This window comes from Canis lupus, chromosome 34 (assembly GCF_048164855.1).
Source record: "Canis lupus baileyi chromosome 34, mCanLup2.hap1, whole genome shotgun sequence".
Lineage (NCBI taxonomy): Eukaryota > Metazoa > Chordata > Mammalia > Carnivora > Canidae > Canis > Canis lupus.
Window position 1 is genome coordinate 811,739 of NC_132871.1, and position 26,250 is coordinate 837,988.

The 26,250-nt window shown below is 43.0% G+C and overlaps 1 long non-coding RNA gene across 2 annotated transcripts; it reads right to left on the bottom strand.

Moving 5' to 3' along the window:
- Positions 1 to 17,128: 17,128 nt before the first annotated feature.
- On the bottom strand, positions 17,129 to 24,537 carry LOC140624242 (uncharacterized). Of its 2 annotated transcripts, XR_012023749.1 has the most exons (5): positions 24,373 to 24,537; positions 24,083 to 24,241; positions 22,640 to 22,789; positions 20,750 to 20,913; positions 17,129 to 18,497 (listed from the first exon to the last, which is right to left on the bottom strand). It is a non-coding gene; the product is annotated as an uncharacterized lncRNA (long non-coding RNA). The 2 variants fall into 2 exon arrangements; XR_012023748.1 differs by lacking the exon at positions 20,750 to 20,913.
- Between the last annotated feature and the right edge of the window lie 1,713 nt (positions 24,538 to 26,250).

A 26,250-nucleotide genomic window follows, 5' to 3' on the forward strand; every position in this document is an offset into this window, starting at 1 on the left:
TTCTCCCTCTGCTGTGTCTCTGCCTCTCTCTCTGAGTCTCTCATGAATAAATAAATAAAATCTTAAAAAAAATAAATGTATAGAAAATGCTTTTTGAGAAAAGTCTTACAAAATTGATTCTTTTGAACAAAGTTGGAAATAGAAAAGGTCATCTTGTATTTTTAGCTACAATATATGTATAGAGGTTAAAAATATAGGTAACAAAAATCATCTTTTCTTGGTAGTGAGCAAATGCTACCTCTACTATTACTAGCACTGGGACTTTGGGAGATGAGAGAGAAGGCAACGTTTGAAGCAATAATGGCTGATACTTTTCTAAAACTGACTTGAAAAGCTTGCTGAACTAATTCAGAATACATGCAAATAAAGCACATTTAGACAATTATATTAACATTAATGAAAAACAAATATCAAGATACATCTTAAAACTAGTTAGAAAAGGTGCATAACCTTTAAAAGAGCAAGGGAAAGACTTACAGATGACTTTGTAATGAAATTATGAAAACCACCATGGAATGGAATGAGGTTTTAATAGCTCTGGGGAGGGGAAAAGAAGTCCAACCGAGAATCCTATACTAGTAAAAAAAATTCTTCCAAAATTTAAGGAAAAATATGTTTTTTTTTTCCTAGAAAAAGAGAATCCAAAAAAAAACCTTTCATCAGCAGACCCATAATCCATACATACGTATATATATATATATATATATATATACACATATATATATACATACTAAAATAAATTGTTTTTCCTCTTTTCTTAAGTAAACCCAGTTTATGATACATGAGTTAGTCTAATAAACTTTGAACCTGTGAGTTTAGTTGGAGCAATCTTCTCATTGGTGAGGTTACCCTGAGAATTTCTTCATCTACCATAGGATGACATTTATTTCATTCTCTGTGATCTTGTTTTTCATAGGCTAATGAGTATTTATTTGTTTGCAGTGTATTAATTTGCTATAACCTGACTCTTCCTTTAGGATGAACTTGTGGTAAGCAATAGTGTAAAAGAGTTAATTTGAAATCTGTGGCAATGGGTATCGTCGTATTCATCTTCGGATCTCTAACAGCACATTGTCTAATGCACAGTATTATTCTCTATTTGATAAATATGTGAATGATTAAATGAATTGATGACTTTGTAATAGAGGCTGGAGGTGGAAAAGAATAGAAAACATAGCCCATTTTCTGAGTGGTTATAACCTAATTAAGATGGTAAGACTTTTGCACAAAATATGCTAAATTGTTTAGCATACTTTTAGGCCCTAAAGGTCAGTAAAAAAAATGTGTAAAATAAAACATAAGTCCTTTGGGATTTGGGGAAAAATACTGTAGGAAAAGAAGAAACAAGCAAGTTGGTCTTAAATAAAATCTTACTGTTATGCAGCCTCATTCAGCTTTCTTCTGAGTGATATAGAAAATTAAGAAGTTTTTGGGCATTTTCTCTGTCCTTAAGGCATTTACTATTTCCTATACACATCAAGCGGTTACCCTTTAGGTGGGTTTGTGTTTTTGCCTACTTAGCATGCTGTCCTTCTGGGACACCCCAAATTTTCTTAAGAAATAAATTAATCCCATAGAGCACCGGCTTTGACACACTGTGAAGACAAGCACTTCAGTTAATACTCCAGCTTTTTCAGAAGTCAGAATTTATACCTATAGGCTCAAAGAGTATAAACAGAGCAAAGGATAATGTAAGAAATCCAGCTAGTAGCTCTTCAGAGAGCGCGGCTTCCCGAGGCCCCTGGATCCTTGCTGGTGACTGTGCTCCAGCCCGGCAGTTGCATCCTCATGGTCTCTGCGGCCCGCGTGGTCCCAGGAAGCCAGAGGGAGCAGCCGTCCACCCTTCTTAAATGTCTCAACGTGTCTCCCTGACTCTCCAGCAATTTCATGATTGTTAAACGCTGCTTTTAATAAATGTCACTTGGATCTCGCATCCAGATTCTTTTTCCAGTGCTAGCTCTAGATATTTCTGAGGCATAGAAAACAACATAAACTTCCTTTTCATACTGAACTTACACGTTGGGAGTGTCTGTTGCTTGAAACCAAGAGAATCCTGATGCAAAAAAGACAGTCGTGGTGGTAGAGGAGCTCAAGGACCTTCCTTCCGGAGCTTCTCCTGCCTCATCGTCCTTCTGTCTCTGTCTGGCTGGCGATAGAAAACCACCTGCATCGCCCAGACACATGCTGTTTGGGTGCTTCACAGATTTCGATCCTTGCTGCTAAGAGTTTAGGCCAAGACCAGCACAAAGCCCATCGTCAACGTTTTCTCAGGAGGTTTCAGGGATGATCCCCGTTCCCATCTCCTGACCTCCTGCACGCAGACTTCATCATTTCTTTCGGTACCAACGCTTTGCCTTTCACCTGCCACTTGTGCCCCTGTGATACTACATTCCAGCTATTCCCTAATGTCCGGTCCTTCCCCTAACTGAGGCCGTCCTGAGGCTGTAATCCATCTGGTTCACTTAGGTATCTACGGGTTCCTAATATGGCGAAAGGAAAGTGAAAGTGAAATATTGAATATAAATATGAAAATAAATAAATAAATAAATAAATAAATAAATATGAAAATATCAGAGAGGAAGAAAAAATAAACTGAACACAGCAATGCACTGGGCATAACTACTCCAAAAGTATTTTCTCAAGTAAATATCTATATCTTGAGGAACTGCATTTTTTTAAATTGTTTTGGGTTTTCCCTCATCAGATTGTATATAATGAAATCTGAAAATTCAGAGGCAGTCTGAAGCATTCTCACACCAAAAATTTTCTTTATTCCATTAGGTTATTAAAACGAAACACGTGCTTTGTGAAATATCTATTCTAAGCTATCCCAATATTTCTCTTTTGAAATTTACACAAGAGGATCAAAAAATAAAGTGAATATACAATGGAGAAAAATACACAATAACCATATCATAAACAATCAAATAGACTGTATTCAGAGTTGAAAACTATGAACTGTTTTTAAAATCCAACTGAGGGGAGTCGTCAGCATGCCTGGCCCTAGGACTCACCCCGCCACAGGAGAGAGCAACGGCAACAGGACCCAATAACGAGCAAACAAACGAAAACAGTGCATTAAGAAAAATCCACTTTTTTTGGATAAATATATGTAATTATCTTTGGTTTACTCTGACGGCTTCAGTCTACTCCGGCTCTGAGGTCTTAGGCTACCTACTGGACAAGTGGCCTAGGGGGTCCTTCTAATGAAGGAACAGACATGGGTCATGATGTTAAAAGGTGGGAATCCTGATGCGTGATCTGGAACACTCTCCTAAGCCAACAAGTGTGCGAATTTAAACCGTACTTCCTTCTAGTGAGACAACTTTTGGGGTCATCTACTGAAATATATATTAGATGTGAATTTCTTAAAGGAAAATGAAAAATTCTAGCTATTTGACTCCAAATAGGAAAGGGTATGCTGAATGGGAAGTCCTCATGAAATACACAATTTTGCTCCGGCGCAGTGGGCTGGCGTGAGTCGGTGTGTGGGCCCCGTGACAAAGTGCCAAGGACCATGCTGTTAATCAGCAGAAATGCCTTTGTTTTCGTTCTGATGTCTGGGAAGTCCTGGATCAGGACACCACCCCACTCCGCTCCCGCTACGAGCTCTCCTTGTTTGCAGAACACCTTCGTGCTATTTACACACAGGCGGGCGTCCTGGTGCTTGCAGGCGAATACAGAGGAGAGGTGGGGGGGAAAGCGAGGGAGGGAGAGGCAGAGAGAGAGCGACAGAAAGAGAGACAGAGAGGAAAAAAAATCATTCTTCTCCCTCTTCCTAGAAGGCTACTAATCCCATCATGAGCCTGCCGTCCTGGTGGCCTAATCTAACCCTAATTATTCACAAAGGCCAAATCTCCAAATCCTATCCTATGGGGAGGGCAGGGCTTCACCATTAGAATTTGGGAGGGACACAGCCATTCGGTCTATAACAGATGGCTACGGAAAATTTCATTTCATTGATTTTACAACCCAATAAAAATCATATTCATTTTTTACAGCCCTTCAGAAGACGCACACTGTAAATTCCTGAAAGTGGCAACTTTCGTTTTGTTCGCTGCTATGTCCTTAGCACCTACCACGATTCATGGACAAGGTAGATGCTCATCAAATATTTTGCTAAATGGGGATTCCTGGGGGGCTCAGTGGCTTAGCACCGGCCTTCAGCCCAGGTCGTGACTCCGGGGTCCCGAGATCGAGTCCCACGTCGGGCTCCCTGCATGGAGCCTGCTTCTCTCTCTGCCTGGGTCTCTGCCCCTCTCTCTCTCTCTCTGTTTCTCATGAATAAATAAATAAAATCTTAAAAAAAAAAAAAAAGGCAAAGTTATAAGCCCAGTGCTTGAAAGACCAAAAACAGTGTCAGGTACTACATTTTTTTTTGTTTTTAATGATAATCCATTTGTGCTTGCTGCTTAGGGGGACTCAAAGCAACATAAACAGTACTTCTTGGCACAAAAGCCGTAGGATTTCACCCAGTGAAAGTGTCCTACTTAGCCTGGAGTACCCGTCTCCTAGACTTTAAGCACATCAATTTTTTGGTCACATTTGTTTCAGGTTTGTCATCAAAAGGGGAGAAAGAGAGAAAGAACAGGTGTGCGGACCCATCGCCCCGGCCAATCCCTGCATCTCCCCTTCTGGGGGCACAAATCCCAATTACATATATTTATACTACTATTTATTCTGATTTGAAAATTTACATAAAAAATTCATAACAACTGTGAATAAACCGTTAGAAGTTTCTTTTTTTTTCCTTTAATATGCTTAGATATATATATCCATCATGACATGTTTAAAACTTGCTCATTTTTTCATTTAAACTGTGCATAATATGCTTTATAGAAGCTTGTATATCTAGATTCTAATCTTTGGTTGGTCGTTTTGCAAATATCTTCCTCCAGAATGTGTTACAGTTTTGGCTAAAAAGTTTTAATGGAGAAAGAAAACCTTCTTCTTACATATTATTTTGTCTGTATTTAGGAGGAAAGGAGAACAATCTAGAACAGTAGATAATGCCTCTGAAACATTTTTTTATAAGCTAAGTCAGCGATTTTGCATGTTATACATCGTCCCATTCACAGACATTTCACAAAGAGAAACCTTGGAAAAATGCTTTAATTTGCATATATCACACGTTTTCTTTTTTTAGTGCTTGATTAATGACTGCAAAAAAGCCTGAACTCATTTTAGGCAGAGAACATTGGTAAAGAGAAAAGACAAAAGGAAGTCTGAGAAATAAGTACCTTAGAATGGAGATTCCAAGAGTAAAGGAATTCTTTAAAAAAAACCTGTTATTTCTTTTCCGTGGTATTCACAAGTGGGTGTTCAGTATGTGCATTTTATTATTCATCCGCTCATTCATTCAGCCTTTTTATTTGCTTAATTAATTAGTGAAAGTCATCAGCGAGAATCGAGATTCAAGGTGAAAACTTTTTTGACTTGAGTGGAGAGGAATGTTGTGCAGCTGAATGGGAAAAAAATTGTAGCTGTTTGTATCCTTTTTTTTTTTTTTTTTAAGTCTGTTAGACTTTCCCCCCCCTAGATTCCAGGGTCAGGTCCAATGTCTTTCTTATGGAATTGCGGGTATTATATTAAGTATTGACAAGTCATTTATATTCATTTATATTCTGGCAAACTGTGACATTAATCCTACTTTTTCTAACAAGTAGAGATTTCCAGGAATCACCTGTGAAGCCTCCTGTGCCTGGACTATCTTTATGGCCAGAGAACTTCCCTTTCCATCACCCCGGACTAGTTTTCTTCAGTTTATCACGCTGTGATGATTTCCCGTCCGTCAATTCATTCACTTACACGCATTTACCTCTTTATTATCTTGTCCCTTTAGTAAAACCTGAGCTACGTGAGGAACAAGCTTTGTGTGTCCCGCTCGGCGCAGATACACCCGTGGCCTCCAGCGGCGGGGACGCGAACAGGAATGTTAATAACCTTGGTGGCTTTAGTGGATTCAAACATGAAACCTGTCTTTAAAAAGTTGTGTATTTATGCTCAAATTTTTGAGTAATTGGCATTAACGAGAAACCATATAAAATTCAATGATTTTTTTTTTTTTTTTGAGAGTGAACATGGGCAAGCAGGGGGGCAGAGGGACAGGGAAAGAGAACAGTAAGCAGGCTCCTCAGGGCCTGAGACCATGATCTGGGCCAAAATCCAGAGTTGGACACTTAGCTGAGCCACCCCGGTGCCCCTAAAGTTCAATAATTAAGATTTTTACATTTATTTTTTATTTTTTGGCAGTTTGACAAAAATGAGATGTTTCTCTTTCTTAATGGTAATGTTTATCACTGTAGAGCAGCGCGCTACTAAGCCATGATGGGTCCTTTCTGGAAAATATGACATGGGGAGGGCAGCCCTGGTGGCTCAGCGGTTTAGCGCCGCCTCCAGCCCAGGGCCTGATCCTGGAGACTCAGGATCGAGTCCCACGTCGGGCTCCCTGCATGGAGCCTGCTTCTCCCTCTGCCTGGGTCTCTGCCTCTCTCTCTCCGTCTCTATGAATAAATAAATAAAAATCTTAAAAAAAAGAAAGAAAGAAAATATGACACTATGCACGTATCTGTGAAGTTTAAATCAACTAATTTTTTAAGAGAGCCATTTATGATATATTTCCACTTATAAAATTATCACGAATGTTTACCACTTAGCAAAATATACCTCCATATGTCACCTCTCCATATGTCTGTGCGGTGATATATTGTATCGCACATAGTATGTGATCTCGCATCTCAGATTCCAGCCCGAACATCAGTCAGCGGGAGTACGTGGATCCACACACGCAGGTGCAGGTGCAGGTGTGCTCCGGTGGGGCAAGTACAGGTGTGTGGCCTGGGGAGCAAGTACAGGTGTGCAGGGCTGGCAGGGTGAGTACAGGTGTGCGGCTGGCAGGGCGAGTACAGGTATGCAGGGCTGATGGGGCAAGTACACGTGTGCAGGGCCAGGGGGCGAGTACAGGTGTGCGGCCTGGGGAACGAGTACAGGTGTGTAGGGCCAGGGAGTGAGTACAGGTGTGCAGCCTGGGGAGTGAGTACAGGTGTGCGGCCTGGGGAACGAGTACAGGTGTGTAGGGCCAGGGAGCGAGTATAGGTGTGCAGGACCAGCGGGGCGAGTACAGGTGTGTGGCCTGGGGAGCGAGTACAGGTCGCAGGGCAGGCCTCCAGGGAGGACCCTGCCGCCCGGGCTGAAGCTCCTGTTCGTGGGCAGGGATTCCTTTGTCGTCAGGGGGAGGGTGTCTCACCCTGGCCCGTGGCCTCGCCCCGACTGCGACATCCTCCCTGGGACGCCGCTCACCCACATGAGCCACTACCAGCTGTGGCCCGCACATTCCTTCCCCACAACATCCACCTGAGAGTTGGAAGGACTGATGGGGCCGGAGCCCAACCACGCTGGCAGATCCTAAAGCTCTTAAACTACGTGATCCTGTCGCACACATGATGTCACACATTACATCCGACGGAGCAGAGATCCCGGCAACCTGCCCCCAAGCCCTCCAGCTGCCGCTCTGCTGCCCCCAGGACCACTCTTCCTACCACGAGCTCCGCCGACGGCTTGGATGGCTTCTAGGTGAGACACGACATTTCCCTTCCGTGTGTTCGCGCATCTTTCTCCTTCTCTATCTGTGCCTTTATACCCACATGTAAAGTGCAGGCTTGTTGTTTGATTTTTTAAGATTTCATTCCTTCTAATGTAATTCCATTTATTATTTATTTGTCCCTGCCACCTCGCTATTTTGGATTTCCGTTTTCTTACTGATGGAAATTCCTTGACTGGTTCTCATAGATAAGCAGCAATCTCCATACTGAGAACAAGGGGAAAAAAAACAAAAAACAAAACAAAACAAAAAACAACAAAAAACAGATGCAAACTTATTTCTTCCGTGACCACGTACTTGGCCAACCTCCCCTGGACCCTCCGGTCCGATACCATCGTGCTGGACTCTCTCCCGCTCCTTTCCCCTATTCTGTTCGGACATTCGGAACCACTTTGCCTTTTCCTTCTCTGCTTCTAATTCTACTCCTGGGGTTTATTAAGGAAGTCAAATATTTTGGTTTTCACAGGTTGTATAGTTTCTCTTGGAACATATGCTTTCTGCTTTAAGGTGTTTCTGTCGGTTTTGTTTTTAACGGAGATTGAGAAGCATCTGTGCACTGATGGGGGGCGGGGGGGAGGTACAAAGGGAGCGAAAGAATCTTTTTTTTTTTAATTTTAGGATTTATTTTTATTTAGGGGCACCTGGGTGGCTCAGTCAGTGCAATGTGGGCCTTTGGCTCGGCGCACGTGGGATCAGCCCTGTGCAGGCTCCCTGGTCGGGGGGAACCTGCCTCTCTCATCCCTGAGCCCCTGTCCTCAACCCCCGACCCAGTGCGCTCCCTCTCTTTCTCTTTCAAATTCGTTTATCGACGGTTGGGGGGCAGAGGGGGAGAGAGAGAGTGTCAAGCAGACTCCATGCCGAGCATGGAGCCTGACCCAGGACTCCATCCCATGACCCCAAGATCATGACCTGAGCGAAACCAAGGCTCAGATGCTTGACCGCCTGAGCCACCCGGCCGCCACGGAGAGAGAGAACCTTCAGCAGGTTCCATGGCCAGGGCAGAGCCGGAGCTGGGCCCAGATCTCACGACCCTGGGATTGTGATCAGAGTCGGAATCAAGAGTTGGATGCTTAACTGATTGGGCCCTGCTGTTTTAAGATTCTTTTATTTATTTATTTATTTATTTATTTATTTATTTATTTATTTATTTATTTATTTTAAATTTTATTTATGTATTTTTTATTTATTTTTATTTTTTTAAATTTTTTTTTTAAGATTCTTTCAAATTAAAAACTTCTATTCCATATTCCTAGACAGGCTAGCATCATCCATATGTAGGGTTATTGCTAATCCTTGCTTCCTTGGTATTTACCTTATCTTGAATTCTTTGCCTTAATTATATTTTTTAAGGTATTTTTCTCAGATGATGAATGTGGAAAGACGTCCACAGGTATCTTCCTCTCTGCTAAGAGGACGACGCCCGCTCTTCTCAGGCCATCGCCCTCTTCTCTCAGTTGTCTGAGTATTAATCCAATGCTCTCTAGCAGGTCAGAAGCTGGATACATAGGATTCTTTGTAAGTGATTTGTTCTTTTTATCAAGAAGTCTGTAAAATTTTCTCATGATTTTTTTTTTTTTGAGTCCAACAACTTCTCCTAGGATCTGCCTTGATATAAATCTTTCATTATCAATTCTACTTGCAACTTGATGAGGCATTTATTAATCAACAGCTTAAATGTTGCTTTAAGGTAAGAGAAAAATGCTTTTACTATTTGTTTAATCACTGCCTCTTCTCTATGCGATTTCTTTCTCTTCTGCAACTGTTACTCTTTACGTGTTATATAAGCTACTCTCTCCGTCCTTTACGTCCCTTTGCTCACATTTTCCATTTGTTAGTGCTTTTGTGTTGCTAGCTGTGTCTCCCCCCAGATCTTCTATGTGAGGTTTCCACGGTGCCCGCACCCCAATTTATCTGCAGATCTTTTGAGTGCAAGGTTCTATGGTATTTCCAGCAATTCTTTTGCATATACATGCGTCCTTAGAATTTCTTCCTCCAAGGTGGTGTTGCCCCGTGTTCTACGGCCTTGCCCCGTACTGCAGCTCGCTCTACCCAGCTCTGGCTGTGGGGTACGGTCACCGGGGGGCCTTCCCGGCAATGGGAACCCGTGTGAGGCCCTTTCCTGTGAGTGCTCTTTGGATCCACCCCCAGCCAAGAAAGGAAAAGGGAGCAGAACTGCCTAGAGCAAAGAGTTGAGCTACCATTACAGACCCAACAGAACCTTTGGTTTCCGGGCAGAAACTCTGGAGCTGAGGCGGCCCATTCTGGGTGGGGGTCAGGGAGCCATATCTCTTGTACTTTTGCCTTGATTAGTAACTGGAGGAGAGCTGCTCCCCAGCCAAGGCACGACTTTGTGTTTGGTGAATGCTGACGCCTCAGCCGGGGAACCGCTGATCTTCTCTAGCATACTTTATTATTTTACCATGATTATTTTAATTGTGGGCCTCCCACGCTATAATTTCACAAGGTTAGCAGGATTTATTTACTTATTTTTTCCATTGGAGCCACTCATGCATTAGGAGTGTCTGACATCCGATCTCCAGTTTAGGTTAAAATAAATAGTGGCCCCTATGAATGAATGCATCATGAATCAATACATGAATATCGAGAAGCTCAGATAATTTCAGGCTGCTCTCTTCCTAGAGCCTCTGATCTTTCATGCTTTGTAAGAATTTTCCTTAATCTTCACTGTGGTCCTGGTACAGTTTAAAATATCCAACGGCGAGCCTTGACTTATCCCAGAAGTCTCAGAGAAAAGTCAGGTGTGACCTCACAGGGGGAGGAGTCCCATCATCCTGTGCTCCCCAGACCTGCTGCTGGGTCCTGATCAAAAAAAGCTTTTAGATAAAAATAAATAAATAAATAAATAAATAAATAAATAAATAAATAAATAATCCAAGGGCTCAGCGAAGGAGTGGAACCTCCACGATTCGAATCCAAGTATGTGGGCCCCAAGCTTATATGTCGTTTGTTTGTCAATTTTTATTTTCCCATGAACGTCCCTTCCAAATGGAAAAGATCACCATCTGGAAAATCCTGGACCTGGACAAGACAGTCTGTCCTGTGCGCAGCTGAGCTCCTGTCCTGTGAAGATTAATCCCGCAACTGCAGTAAGGAAGACAGGGACTTTCCTTTTATTTATAATATTTTAAAGTCCTTAATTCCTGCCTTTCCTCCTCAGCGGGGAGACATTCATTATCTTGCCCTTTAAAAATGTGTGTGCAGAAGAATTATTGGAAGAAACCTTCCGAGTCCTTTGCCCTTTGAGAGTTTCTCTCCATCATTCTCTTTACGGAGTCATGAGGATCACTGTGGAACATAATCCCAGTCCTGTAGCAAAATTCATCATTCATGGTGCTAATTCGTCTCACTAAAGGCTTCACCAGCAGCCAGCAAGGACAGCCGAGTACTTCACAAAGTACTTTTCATAAGTGAGAAATATTAATATGTAGTAATTTTTAAAAAATGTGAGGACATTTGTTACTTGCGAAGAGACTGTCCTTAAATCTGAAAGAAATCCCGTCTTTGATTCTTCCAGAAGAGAAATTTTTCACCGTAAATCACATTTTATATTACATATTATCACTAATGCAATGTATTACATATTAATAGCATATATTCCATATTTATGTTATCTTTTATATTGCAGGAAATTACGTGGGATTTTGCTTTGTTATTTTTTAAAAGAAAACAGCTTTTTGAGGCATAATTGACATAAACTGCATGAAGTGTACAGGTTGATGAGTTTATGACACGTATGCTACCGGCAAAGTCGTCGCCGTCATCAGTATAATACGCACATGCATCGTCCGCTGGGGGCTATTATAAGCCTTTTCAATCTCCCCTTCCATTTCTCACCCTCTTCCCCCATCTTCAAGGATCCACTGAGCTGTTTTCTGTCACTGTACATTAGTTTCATTTCTTAGAATGTAAAATAAATGAAGTCCCTTCATAGGTTCCCTTTTTTTCTGGCTTCTCTCACTAAGAACGCTGGTCGTGGTTTTGTGAATACCAGTGGGCCGTTCCTTTTAAGAGCCAAACAGCATCCCTTAGCGGAGATATCACCGCTATTTGATTGTTCATTCAATTATTGGGGGAATATTTATTTTTCAGCCTTTGGCTACTAAACCAAGCTGCTATGAACATCTATGCGCTAGTTTTTGTATGGGTAGGAGGGTAAATAGCTAGGCGTGGGATGGCTGGGTCAGAGGTAGGTGAGTATGTACCTTCTTTTTTTTTTTTTTTTTTTTTGAGTATGTACCTTCTTAAGAACCTGCCAAACGTTTTCTAGAGTGGTTGCAGCATTTTACCTTCTTGCCAGAAGCATATGAGGGTCCTGGTTGTTCCACCTTCTTGTCAACACTTGCTGTGCTCAGTCTCTAATTTTAGCTTCTAACTGGTTTGTAGTTACATATACCTGAGGCTTTAATTTGCACTTTCCTGATGACTAAGAACATTGAGCCTTTCCATGGTCTTCATTTCCATCCATGCACTTCCTTTGGCAAAATGTTCAGATATTTTGCTTGTTATTTTTACGAGGTGGTGTGTTTTCTCGTTATTAAACTTTGAAAGTCCTTTACATGTTCCTATTTTTGTCTTTTTGGTGTTCCTAGCTCTACTTAGCACGTGTACTCTATCCCTTAGCTTCTCATACAGATGGAATACAGTCACGGTAATTATCTTTAGGTACTTGGCTGCTAACTCCATCATCCATCATTCGGGATCGGTCTGTGTTGATTAGTTTGTTCTTTCCATTATGAGTTAGATTTTCATGTCCCTCTGCATGCCAGATTGGATGCCCAACAGGCATTTTGCCTTATTGGATGGTAGATATTTATTTGTTCCTTATAACTATTCTTGAACATGGTTCTGGGAAATGATTACATCATTTAGAAACCATGTGATCACTAGAGTCTTGTGTTTAAGCAGCGCTAGCCTTTACCAAAGCAACATTTGGTAGGTTAATTTTGCGCTGCCAATGAGATAGAACCCTTTTGAGTGCGATAAAGCCATCTTACTATGGATTTTAAGGTTTTTCCACTGCGGCTGTTGGGAAAAGGAACTATTGCTGGCTTTGTGTGGGCTCCCAGGGATTAGTCCTTCTAATCTTTTTAGACTGTTGTTTCACTGGCTTTAGATAGTTTCCCACATGCACGTGATGATCAATACTCCTCTGATACTCCAATGGGTGATACTGCAAGGCTCTGAAGCTCCCTCCCTGGGAAGATTGCTCCTCCCGTTCCCGGCCCTAAGGTGTTTAGCCACCTTCACCTCCCTGGACTTCTAATTCAGTTCTGCTCACACCAGGGAGATCATTAAATCTGTCCGGAGTCTCCATTCCTGGCATCAAGGCCCAGCAAGTCCTTCCAAGAAGTGAGGTAGGGCAATTATAAGCCTCATCTTATTGGTGTCCTGTCTGCCTGGGATCACTGTTTTTAGCTGCTGGATTTCCAATGCTTTAAAACTCATTTGTCTATGATCTTTGAATTTTTTTTTTCTATAAAGAGGGTACATTTTGTTCATGTCACTCCATCTTAGCTAAAATCTGAAGTGTGGTTACTGCGTCTGACTTGTATTGAATGCTTCCAATTCCAAAGGTAAATTTCAAACAACGCTACTACACTGTTCAAGGAAACACAAAACAAAGCATACATTCCCCTAAGAAGTTGAAAATTCATGCTTCTGTTATGAACCTCTCCTTCCTTTTTAGGAGGTCATTGTAGTCGACTGTGGTGACACAAAGTCTAAGAGTTCCGGTTTATCCTCCATAGTTGGTCACGATTCATTTACAAACAGCAGGATTTGGGGGATTTTGCTTTTCCTTTGATGCTTCTGTTAGAGATGTAAAGAGAAAAAAAGAAAAAAAAAAAAAAAAAAGCAGAGAGCCTCTGTGCTGCAACGCGCCTTACTTTCAGCCCCGTAAGACCAGCGACAATTTACACCATTCAGTGTGTCTCAGGTCACATTTGCAATCAATGAAACTTGCAGGGCCTTTTAGTTATAGTTAGAAACTGTCATTCTATTGTGTTTTTTAAGACTTTAAGTAATTTCGGGCAGCCCAGGTGGCTCAGTGGTTTAGCACCACCTTCGGCCCAGGGTGTGATCCTGGAGTCCTGGGATCGAGTCCCACGTCAGGCTCCCTGCATGGAGCCTGCTTCTCCCTCTGCCTCTCTCTCTCTCTCTCTCTCTCTGTGTGTGTGTCTCTCATGAATAAATAAATAAAATCTTAAAAAAAAGAAAAAAAAAGACTTTAAGTAATCTCTACACCCAACGTGGGGCTAGAACTCACAACTGGGGGAATGAGAGTGGGATGCTCCCCCGACTGAGCCAGCCAGGCGCCCCTGGGAACCACTGTTCTCCATCCTCCGTGTTTCTGCTCACACTCCTCTAAGATTTCATTTACTTTTTAACTTTTGATGATAAGTGGTTTGCTAAGCCGTAGGTGTGGTTTTCAATGTCTCACATAGACTGAGGCATCTAGTCTTCAAAACAATCCTTGGAGGTAGATTTTCACTTTTCCCCTTTTTATTAAATGAGAAATTAAAGCAAAACAGAGTCTCCCTCAGACAGGAAGAAGCAGAGCTGTCATCCAACACTGCTGTCCTACTACTGTCTCCCGTTGAGAGATCAGAATTCTCTATTACTTTGCTTTTGATAATTTAGGATTTGACATGAAAGTTTCATTAGACCCACTGACCCATATTTGTTTTATGCTAATGCTGGGCAAAGGTATAAAAATTCTTATACAATTTCAGAATTTTGAGTCGTTACAACTAATTTTATCCAGTGCATTCATTTTACAGATGAAGACATGAAAATTTCATCCTATTGTTCCAAGCAACTAGCCAGTTGGGACAACATTGACTATTATTACATGAATTATTCTAGACATTTTAAATGAAATTGTTTTGTGGCCTAATAAGGAACAAACTATCATTTGGATAAAGGGGTGCCCATACTCCTTGTCTCTGCTTGCCTAATTTTCTCAAGTGGTTATTTGAGAGAATATCTTTTTCCACTCCATTTCGTTTTCTAGCTTTCACTCCATTTAACTGAAACGGTAGATTAAGGAACATAAATAAGGAGATTCATATCATTTCGTTGTTTTATCACCTATGAAGAAATGCCGCTAGCGCGGGACAGAGCCTGGTGAGTAGCCGGTTAACGGAGCTAACGAGTGAGTCACAGGCCAAACAGCACCACTAGAGCCACCGCACTTCCAGTGTGTGCGCGAGGGGGGGCCGCGCAGGTGCCAGGTGGGGGCCTCCACGGAGCAGAGCCCCAAGCCCGGCCCGAGCCCGCGGCCCGGCTCCCGGCCACCTGGGCACAGCCGGGGAGCGCTGCCCACCCTGGCCTTGCAGCGGGGCCCCCTTCCCTTCATCAGCTCCCCGGGAAAGAATAGTCTGCTAATTATCCTTGGTCAGCAGACCTCAGTGGGGGTGGGGTCAGGAAGGTGAAGCTTGACTCCAAATTACCAATTTGCAGTGAGGAATACACCTGCCGACTCCCTGACACCTTCCTGCTGTCTGCCCTGCTCCCTTGGGGCGCCCGAGACCACCGGCCCCATCCTCGTAGGTGGCCCGCACCTGCAGGTCAGCTGTGGGTCGGCTCACCTCCGTGGTTTCCTGCTCCCCCCGCCAGCCTCCCCCGGTGTGAACACAGCCCGAGTGGCTCTAGAGACCGAGTCGGTGTGGACGGGGAGGTCTACACTGCAGTCACCAGCAACTCCGCGTCTCGCTGGCTCCTCACTATGGTCACTGCTGTCACATCGCACGGCCCTCGGGGTCAGCATCGCCCCCATCCCAAGGGCTTCTCACTGGGACCCACGATACCGCCCCTCTGGGACACAAGTCAAATGTCCAAGTGGCAGAGAGACGAAGCACCGAGAAGCTCCCCCGGCCTTACACCGGCCGCCCGCCCTCTGGGCACCTGCCCGAGTCCCGGGCCATGCGCACCCCACCTGCTCAGGGAGGCCTGGTCCCGAGCCCGCAAGGCCGCCGGGCCTCTGCACACCTGAAGCTTCCAGGGACGAGTCACGGCCAAGGGACTTCCGTCTGCTTCCTTAAACGATTCCCTGCAGGGTTTTCTGTTTTGTCCTTGTGTGCTTCCATCTGTCCCTTCCCAGAGGCAGATCCCTTTAGCCGAAGTTCATCAGGCCGTCCCGTCAACAGCTGGTGCCCACCTGCCGCGGGCATCGGACGGCCGTCGGCTCACGGACTCAGAGGGACATCGGTGAACCATGGTTGTGCCCGGAGCTCGCGAATCCCATGTCCCTGTAATAGAACCACGTGTCCCGCGGTGCACGCCCTCCAGGGAATAGCTACACGCTCAGGTGCCGTCCTGCTGTCACCTGCCGTCCTGCTGTCACACAGGCGCGCGGCGGCCCCACCAGGAGCATCAGGAAAGCTGTCAGGGTCGGTCTGGGCAACCATAGGTCCTGACCTGCCCCAACGTCTGTGTAGGGCTCTCCGGAGGAGGAGAGACGGCCGGAGGGAGTTTGTCTGCCTTACGCCTTTCATCGCTGAAATAAAGGTGTCATGGTCACAGGGAGGTTGTGGAAAGACCCGGAACTGCATAGGGCGTGTCATGGACAGCCGTCCTCAGAGGACGAGGATCCCCTGTGCCTTCCCAAAAACTAGTGCGCGCACTGTATTTTCTTGTAGGATTAATTACTGCAGATTCGATCGCACAGACTTACGACCGAGTCTACATCATTTAAGAAAGATACACGTCTGACGTGGAATTTGCTTTAAAAATGTTCGGTTCAATTATATTTTATGATTAACAGGATCATAATAGTAAACACTACGATCTTACATCTTGACATCCTATCGAAATACAGAAAGACAGGGAGAAAAATAATAGTTTCTGTGAGGTTGTAGAAGTTCATATTAAACCATTACGATTCTGCATTCTAAACAGTATTGTAAAAAGAGATGAATAGAGGGGATCCCGGGGGGGCTCAGCGGTTGAGCATCGGCCCAGGGCGTGACCCCGGGGTCCCGGGATCGAGTCCCACATCGGGCTCTTGCATGGAGCCTGCTTCTCCCTCTGCCTGTGCCTCTGCCTCTCTCTGTGTCTCTCGTGGATAAATAAATAAAATCTTATAAAAAGAGATGAATAGATTTTTTTAATTTTTTAGATGAATGGACTTTTAAAGATTATTACAACAGGCACACATTGGATACTTATTTCCTATATAAAAATAAATATTATCTAGGTAGAAATGATATATGTTGAGGTGAAGAAATTCGAATTAATTACGTGAAGTGAACTACTTTAGTAAAGGAATGTGTTTAGATTTAGACGTAAGCAGAGTCAAAGCCTTGACGAGAGGAAGGGGGCAAATCTCCCACCTGCTCAGCGATGCCTGAAATTGAGCTGCAGAAAGGGAATTCATTTCACTTAGGGTCTTAAATGCCTGTTAAAGTGTGTGTGTGTGTGTGTGTGTGTGTGTGTGTGTGTGTGTTTTACCACAATAAGAATCAGCTCTTTTATTTTTTATTTTTTTATTTTATTTTTTTCAGCTCTTTTAGATTGCAGATGACCTGACGGTAGGGACAGACTGTCACCATAACCACACTCAGATTTTCTTCAAGAGAAATTTAAATACGGGCGAGCCGCGTCAGTGGGAGCCGAGGATCCGGCCTCCGAGCGTGATGCTGCCACTGGAAGGCGTCGGCAGCTCCCGGGCGTCAGGGTGACGCGGGTCCTCCCGCAGTGGCCGCCGTTTCCAGCCATTTCAGGGACTCGTCTTAATGAGAGGAGTTTCGGGTTCACGAGGATTTCCTCGTGGCCACGCTGCCCTCGTCTCCTTAGAGACCATTGCCTTCCTGCTTCTGGCGGGAGGAGTTCAAAGTCCCCTGAGAGGATAAGGACACATTTGCATAACACCTGCCAGGGCTTAGGGACAAAGGGGATAGGGACCCTTTTCTTTCACAGGAGGGTGGCAGGATGCCCACTCCCTGCGCGGCTGCTCGGAGGCCAAGGGACCAGGAGCCCCCTAAGGAGCCAGGCCAGGCCAGGGGAGAGGAATCCGGGCCCAGGACCAAGGGGGCCGCGTGCCTAGGGTCGGCCCCTTCCCACCCGGCCGCAGGGAGAGCTCCCCAGGTGGTGCCTCGGCGGATGTCCTGGGCCCTGAGCACCCTAAGGGGGCGGTGAATGGGTCCACCTTCCCGTCAACGTGTTCACACATCAGAGAGACAACAAAAATAAAAGTTGCGCGGACTGTGACAAGAGGAGTTTAAGGTTTGTATCAGTGGTAGCGTCGTCACGTCGTCATGAAAAATTCACACGCGAAGTTTTACAAAATAATGCAAGAAACAGCTGACTGCCCAGTTCATGATTTTGACAAATGTTAACGTGATGCCAGACTTGCTTTGGATTTTCTTCTTTTTGACCTTAAGGTGAATTAGAACTCGCCTGCGTAGTCCGGCCGGAACTGTTATGTGGAGCCTGATGTTTATTATCCTGGTGTACGTATTGCCTCTATTACACATACGTACCCGTAAAAATATGTTTTTTTTATATATTGTAAGATGGCATATAAGTGATACTGAACTGCTATATTCACGCGTGACTTTTGAGTTCATGGTTGTGATTCAACTTACATCCGTGTTAGTAGATGAAGCTACTGCAAAGTTGTCTATTTTATGGCTACTTGATGCTCTTGTTGATGGACGTTAAGTGGTTTCTGAATATCTCCCTTTAGGCTTTTGAGAGAGTATTAACAAGGGGCCAGGATGAAGGGCTCTGGGGCCGGCCGAGCTCCTTGGAAACCCTGCTCCACCGCTCCTCAGCTCGATGAACCTGGCAAATTCCTTGCTCTCCGTGGGTCTCGAGCTCGTCGACTATAAGAGGGAATACAACCAGCCTCCACCTCAGAAGGTTTCTGTGAAACCTAAAAAGAGTGAAAATAGATCCAATATTTAGTAGATGCCACATAATAATGTTACCTATTGTTATTATGCAATGATTAAAAAATCTTTCCGGCACACGTGTCTTGTGTGTGTCTCCAGGACACATCCCGGGGAGTGGAAATGCTGGATCTTGCAATATCCTCCCGGTTTACAATATCCTGCAAACGTTACAAGATCCCTCCTGCAAGGTTGCTTTCTGGAAGAGACCGTACAAGTTCATACTTTCCTCAGCAGTGCGCGAGGATTCCTTCACCTCCACTTCCCCCCCAACACCAGGCATTGGAACAGCGCGTCCCGGCTGGTGAGTGTGAAATGGCACCTTCTTGCGGTCTTGTTTTTCAAGTCCTTAATTACCGGGGAGATGAACAGCTTTCCATCTGTTTCTCGCCTATGTGGGTTTCTCCTTTTGTGGCTTCCCTGTTCCTGGTCATTATTGTTGTCACTTTAGTTTTAATTAGAGTGCTTTTCTTTATCTTATTGATTTGTAAGTAACCTTAATATTTCCGAATATTAATAATGCGTAGACTTTTCCCATTTTATGAAATTATTTATCGTACTAACATTTTAAATTTCAGTGTAGTTAAACTTATCAATTTTTTTTTTGGCCATTATTCGTTTCATGCCTGTTTTAATAAACTCATTTTTACGTGGGTCACAAATACAGACTGTTATCCTTACTTTTAGACATGATACAAGCTGTTCTTTATCTTAAGGGGTTTACTCACCTGAAATCTGAGGTTTGATATATGAGACGATAGAGATAATAGCATTATTTTGTTCCATACAGATTACCACTTTTTCCAGCACTATTTACAAAATTATCCATCATTTTACTTTTACTGAAATTCTACTTATCAGATACCTGTACTCTGTTTCATTATTTGTCTAACTCTGCAATAATACCCACACAATCTCAAACGCTAAGGTTTAAAATATCCTTATTTTCTGGTTGGGTTAATTCTTTCACTTTTTGTTCTTCTTAAATTTTTTTTTCTTTTTATGGCTTTTTGCCCTTCAACATATGTTTTAAGTCACTCACTCCTTATTGAAAGACCTGTTGAGAGTGTGGCTAGAAATACACTAAATTTATGGATTAATTTGGGTTGAAAGGATACCTGTCTGACATTGATTAGTCTTGTTAAAAAAAAAATCAAACCAAGTAAATTTGAAAATCTAACTGGCTTTATTAAATGATTTATAAATCACAAAGCTCCACCAAATTTCTGTTCTAAACAAAAGAAAGGCTTTTAAAGGCAGAGAGAAGGCATTAATAAAAAGACAAAAAGGATTTATTAGTAAGAAATGCATTGTTTGGCAAGGTTGCCCTCCTTGGGGAGCGAGGAGGGCAACCAGCAAATTTCCTACAATTGATCAGAAATTCCATGTTGATCGGTTAAAGGTTTCATTCCTGTGGGATTGAAACTACAGTTACGGTAAGTATTAACAGTCCCTAATTAACAAGTAAATAAAAAGACAGTTATTTCGGTCTTATTTTTGGTTTAGCATACTCCTAGGTATCTCACCATGTTTCTTGCTAGTATAAATATTATATATATTTTTAAATTGCACTCTTAAGTGTAATGCTAGTGGCACATGGAGCACAATTCATTTTTATAGTAACCTTATTGAACCACCGTATGAGTTCTTTTGCTTTTTTATCCATTCACTCAACAGATCCATGTGGAATACCAACTCTGTTCCAGGCAGTGTTACAGATACTGGGAGTACAACACGGGGAAAATCAGAGAAAAACTATTGCCTTTATGGAGCTTAACATTCTAGTGGTTGTAAAAAAGCAAAATAAATGAATAAAACATATAGAACATTAAGTAGTGAAATGTGCTAAAGAGAAACAAAATAGAGCAAGACAAAAAAATGATGATGTGGAGTGTGTCTGTTGGGGCGGGGGGGCTAGGATTGGTCAAGGAAGGCTTTCTTATTAAGGTTGCCAGATGGTCATTTTTAATACTTTTCACTTTGTCTTGAATTTTCTTTGTCATGAATCTCTCCGGGTCTGTGGGTAGGGAGCTTGGAAATTACCACTCCGTCCGAACCACAAGCGAAAAGCCGAACAAATGGAAAAATCAACCACTCTTCCTGCATCTGTGATAGCCGGCGGATCCAGGACAAATCCCAGGACTGGAGAGGCAGACAGGCCATCCCAGCTTAGGCGGACCGGAGACTCACCCTCTGAAGCTCCTCAGAAACCAGCGACGGGGGAGGAAAGCCTGACCTGGAATTCACGAATTCCCAGTAGCTCGGTGGGGACAGCTTTGAGACACGAAAGCTCCAGGCTGACCCAGGCATGGAGACGGGGGTCAGGATATTGTGAGATCTGCCACGGGGATCTCAGCCAGGGGTCCACATAAGTACCAGACAAAAATCCCCTTCTGGGTACTGCAAGGGAAGGGAAAGGAACCATTTTGTAATAACCTGGAGTATCTGTTCTCCCTAACAGTCGGCCCCAAGGAAAACTACTTAATGAGAGCCTAAGAGCCCTAATGGGCTCTTAATTGGAGCCTAGCTGACCTACAGGGAAAGAAATGCCCAGTCCAGCCCAATCTGCCACCTAAGGAATGGGGGTGAGGGGAAACTGAGAGACTCTTGTGAAGCTCGCAGTCCAGAGGCCTAGGCTCCTTGAAAGGCCAAGACCTAAGCACAGCCCCGAGAAGGCCTCTCCTCCCCACTTTTCCATATTACTACAGGCCTATTCACAGCAGTTCCCTTTATCTAGTGCACCATGACCTGCCATCAAGACAAAATGACAAGGTAAACCAAGAGAGAAAAAAAAAACACAATCTGAAGGGACAGAGCAAGCATCACATCCAGACATGGGAGGAATTTTGGAATTATCAGTCCAGAATTTAAAACATGAAGGAAGAAATAATGCCAGTTCTCTGTGATTTCTAATGGAAATCAGAAGCAGAGAAGTATACTTCTTAACTCATTCTCTGAGGTCGCCATTACCCTAATACCAAAACTATGCAGGGATTACAAGAAGAGAAAACTGCAGAGTATATCTCTCCTGAATATAGATGCAGAAATCCTCAAGAAGATATTAACAAAGGAAATCCAACAATATTCACAAGAATTATACATCATGACCAAGTGAAATTTATACCATTTGTGCAAGGCTGGTTTAATATTCAAAGGTCAGTTAATGTATTGCATCACATCAATAGGCTGAAAACAAAGAATCATATTAATAGATGCAGAAAAAGCATTTGACAAAACCCAACATGTATTCATGATAAAAGCTCTCTGTAAGTCAAAGATAGGTGGAAACTTTCCCAACTTGATAAAGAATATCAACAAAAAACCTACAGCTAACATGATACTTAACACTTAGCCAACACCAAACCGCACATTTGTAGGCAACACAGTATTGAAGGAGAAGAACAAAGATGAAAGACTGACATTGTCCAACTTTAAGACTTACTGTAAAGTTCTAGTAATGAAGATAGTGTGGTTTTGGAAAATAGATCAATGGTACAAAATAGAGAGGCCAGACGTGAACTCCTATAAATAGAGTTAACTGTTCTTTGACAAAGGAGCAAAGGTAATACAACGGAACAAAGACGGTCTTTTCAGCAAATGCTGCTGGACCACCTAACTAGACATCTACCTACAAAAAAAAAAAAAAAAAAAAAAGAATAAATAACAGACCTCAATGTTTTCACAAAAACTAATCCCAAAATGGATTAAAGTGTAAGTGTAAAATGCAAGACTATAAAACTAGAAGGTAACATAGGAGGAAATCTTAGATGGCCTTAAGTACGGCAGGGACTTTTTAGAAAGGCATGGTCTATGAAAAAAACGATTGATAAGCTGGACTTCATCACAGTGGAGTCTTCTGCTTTGTGAAGAGAATGCGATGACACAGAGTGGGAAAACATATCTGCCAAAGACGCACCTGATAAAAAGGATTGTTATCCAAAAATATGCAAAGAACTCTTAAAACTCTATAACAAGAAAATAACCCGATTAAAACGTGGGCCAAAGACCTGAACAGACACATCAGCAAAGAGGATACACAGATGGTGAAGAGGCATATGACAAGATGCTACGCATCACGTGACATTGGGAAATGCAAACTGAACAATGCCAAGACCCCATTACATACCCTGGAAGAGCCCAAATCGGGAACAGCGAGGATGGGGAGCAACACCAGCTGTCACACACTGTTGCGGGTCTGCAGAGGCCACCTGGTTGTTCCTTACAGAGCTAATGCATCTCACTACGTGATGCAGCGGGAGGGCTTCTTGGTATTGACCTAAAAGAATCAAAAACAGGTCCACACCAAGCCCTGCACATGGATGTTTCCAGCAGCTTCATTCATAGTTGCTAAAACTGGGAAGCAACTGAGAAGTCCTTTAACAAGTGAACAGATAAAGGGATGGCGGTATATCCAGACAGCGGAATATTTTTTAGCGCTGAAGAAAAACTGAGCCACCAAAGCAAGACATCACGTGGAGGAGACTTCAATGCATATGATTACGTGGAAGGAGCTCATCTTAAGAGGCTACATGCTGTGGAGTTCCAACTACATGGCATTCCGGAAAAGGCAAAACTATAGAAAAAATAAAGAGATCACTGGTTGCCACGGGTCAAAGTGGGAGGAAGGATGGATAAGGGGAGCACGAGCATTTTTAAGGCAATGGAATTGCTCTGTATGACACCGCAACGATGGGTACATGTCATTCATTATATGTTTGTCCAAACCTCTAGAATGTACAGAACCAGAAGTGACTCAGACTATGGACTTTGGGGGATTGTGATGTGTCGATGTCAATCTTAACTGTGGGGGCAGGGCTCTATAAGAAATCTCTCTAAGCTCCTTTCCCTTGTGCTGTGGACCTTAAAGTCCTCTAAAAGAAATAAGGTCTTACTAAAAGAAAGATCTCTGCACCTAATCCTAATACTTGTTTGCCCTTGTCCCTCATGTCATTTCAAAAAGTAGTTGCTATAGTGGACACTGCTTTCTTATTCTTATTTAAAGAGAATAAAAAATAAATGCCCATTAAGTTTCCCATTGACGACAGCCTTCTGCGAAGTCCCTTTACAGTGCTAAAGAAGTCCTATTCCCTTTTCGCTAGGAAATTTTTTACTTGTCTCTATTAGAGGAGAAACATGCTTCTCGAGTTTATTAAAGTTTTAATCTAACTCATTTATTCTGACTCATAATATGATCTTTCTCTAATTTCCAAGGGAAAAAAGAAAAGCACGTTAATGTTTTTCTCTGAAACTCATATCTTCTTGCATCTTGGAGATTACACAAAAACGACCATTTAATCTTTTTTTTTCCCCATTGCTCGGTTTTGATTGCTAATATTTTATTCTAAAAAAAATCAAGCTATGTTCGCAAATAAATTGGCCTTTTATGATGTCTTAGTCAAATTCTGGCATTGAGGTCATTGCCATCTCATAAAATGAGTTTGGAGCTGTTCTTTTTTTTCTTTTTTTGTGCCATTTAGCATTCATTTGCCGAGCGGGATCTGATTTGCCTACAACACTCACTGCGCCTGATATTTTTGTTTATTTGGGTATTAGGTAGAGTTTTACCAACCTCTTAGGTTCCATTCATGGATGCATCTGGATTCAGCTCTCCTGTTTCTTACTTACTTTGTACCTTCTTCCCACCGTGTTGGCAGTAATGGAAACAGGGCGACTCCCAGGAAGGCCTTCCCTCCCCTGATGGGACTTTCTGATCCTTTCCCTCCAGAACCTTGGGGGAAAGAAAATCCCCTTAAAATGAGAGCCTCAAAGTTCTTGACACAATTCTGGGCAGACAGGGAGGTAAGGGGGAAAAGGGTTTTGGGAGTTCTCGCTCATTTTGCACCCAGGGGAGGGAAGTACCTGGTGGGAGCCCGCCCGGCCGGGCCCCAGGGAGTCGGTGGGACCCGCTGCCCCCGATTCCCCTCGCTCCTCCCTGTCCCTGCCTGTCCCTGCCCGCGGCCCTTCAACCCCGCGGGGCCGCAGGTGTCACGGTGGCCGCACCTGCTGCGGGGCCGAGGGGAGGGGGAGGCCTTGGGAGGAGGGCGGCGGGGAGGGGAGGGGGGAGGCCTTGGGGGTGGAAGGGGTGGAGGAGGTGTGTGGGGGGTCAGGAAGGGGCGTGCCCCCGGGGTCCTGGGATCGAGCCCCACATCAGGTTCCCTGCATGGAGCCTTCTCCTCCCTCTGCCTGTGTCTCTGCCTCTGTGTCTCTCATGAATAAACAAAATCTTAAAAAAAAATGTTGTTTTTCATTATATGTTCTCATTCATTTGGGGAATATAAATAATAGTGAAAGGGAAAATAAGGGAAGGGAGAAGAAATGTGTGGGAAATATCAGAAAGGGAGACAGAACGTAAAGACTGCTAACTCTGGGAAATGAACTAGGGGTGGTAGAAGGGGAGGAGGGCGGGGGGTGGGAGTGAATGGGTGACGGGCACTGGGTGTTATTCGGTATGTTAGTAAATTGAACACCAATAAAAAAAAAATAAACATATATATATTTAACCCCCAAAAAATAAAAAATAAAAATAAAAATAAAAATAAAATAAATAAATAAAAAGTAAATAAAATATTAAAATATTAAAAAAAAATAAAAAAAATAAAAAAAATAAAAAAAAAAATAAAAATAAATAACTTCAAAGAACTATAAAAAAAAAAAATAAAGGTGGTATCTGAAAAATCAAAAAAAAAAAAAAAATGTTGTTTTTTTTTTTTTTGATAGAACAACCTCCAAAGTCTAGTCACACCTTAGATTCCTTGATTTCAGTTTAACTGGACTATGCAAAAAAAGAAAAAAAAAAGAAAAACAATTCATCTTTTGCTCTTAGAAGATTGTACACAATACAAGGAACCACCACCCAAGCCCTGGGCCTAAAGAAACAAAATCACAGGAAAACCATGCTTGGACTGCTGTAAGTTATTTCTGCAACAAAGAAATGTAACCTTTTCTTGAAAAAGTACTTAACACTTTTTAAGACTAGTCCTATAGATTCAGAAAGATTACAAATATGTAAAATGTGGATGTTGATACATTAGAATATTTTCTATGTATGAGAATAAATTTTACGTATTAGAATATTTTTCCTTTAGATGCTTATATTTTATCACATAAAACGTGAATCATTTTCTGCCTGTATTAGACACACGCACACATTTACACGCATTTACATTAAATCTGGAACACCAAGATCTGTGACTTGGAATAATAAGGTTTACTTGATGGGAAGAGCACTGGGTGTTATTCTATATGTTGACAAATTGAACAGCAATGAAAAATAAATTTATTAAATTAAAAAAAAAAAAGGAATAATAAGGTTTACGCGAGTGACCATTTGACCTGAGAAGTCATCACTAGATGCTTCCAACTGAGGGGAGGGGAAAAAAAATCTGAAATGACAAGAAGCCAAATTAGTTTATAACACGTAAGCGATGAACGTGAGGTTTCCCAAGTGGAGGGGACAGGCTTCTGAGAACGTGGAAGGCCGAGTCCTCGTCCCAGAGGGCCCCTGTCCCTCCGAGGTTTATTGGAAGAACTGGCGGGTTAGGGAAGCTCACTGCCCTGCGAGGTGGCGCGGCTCTTCCTTTGGAGGCAGGACTGCTCGTGGCCCTCCCACTTCCACCTCCTCGCCTCATTTCTCACGCATACCACTTAGCATAGTGTCTAGATCCACGTGGTCTCAACTCCAACCGCTCCCGCACAGGAAACAGTCTTTCCAACGTATCTGAACAAAAACTGCGAACC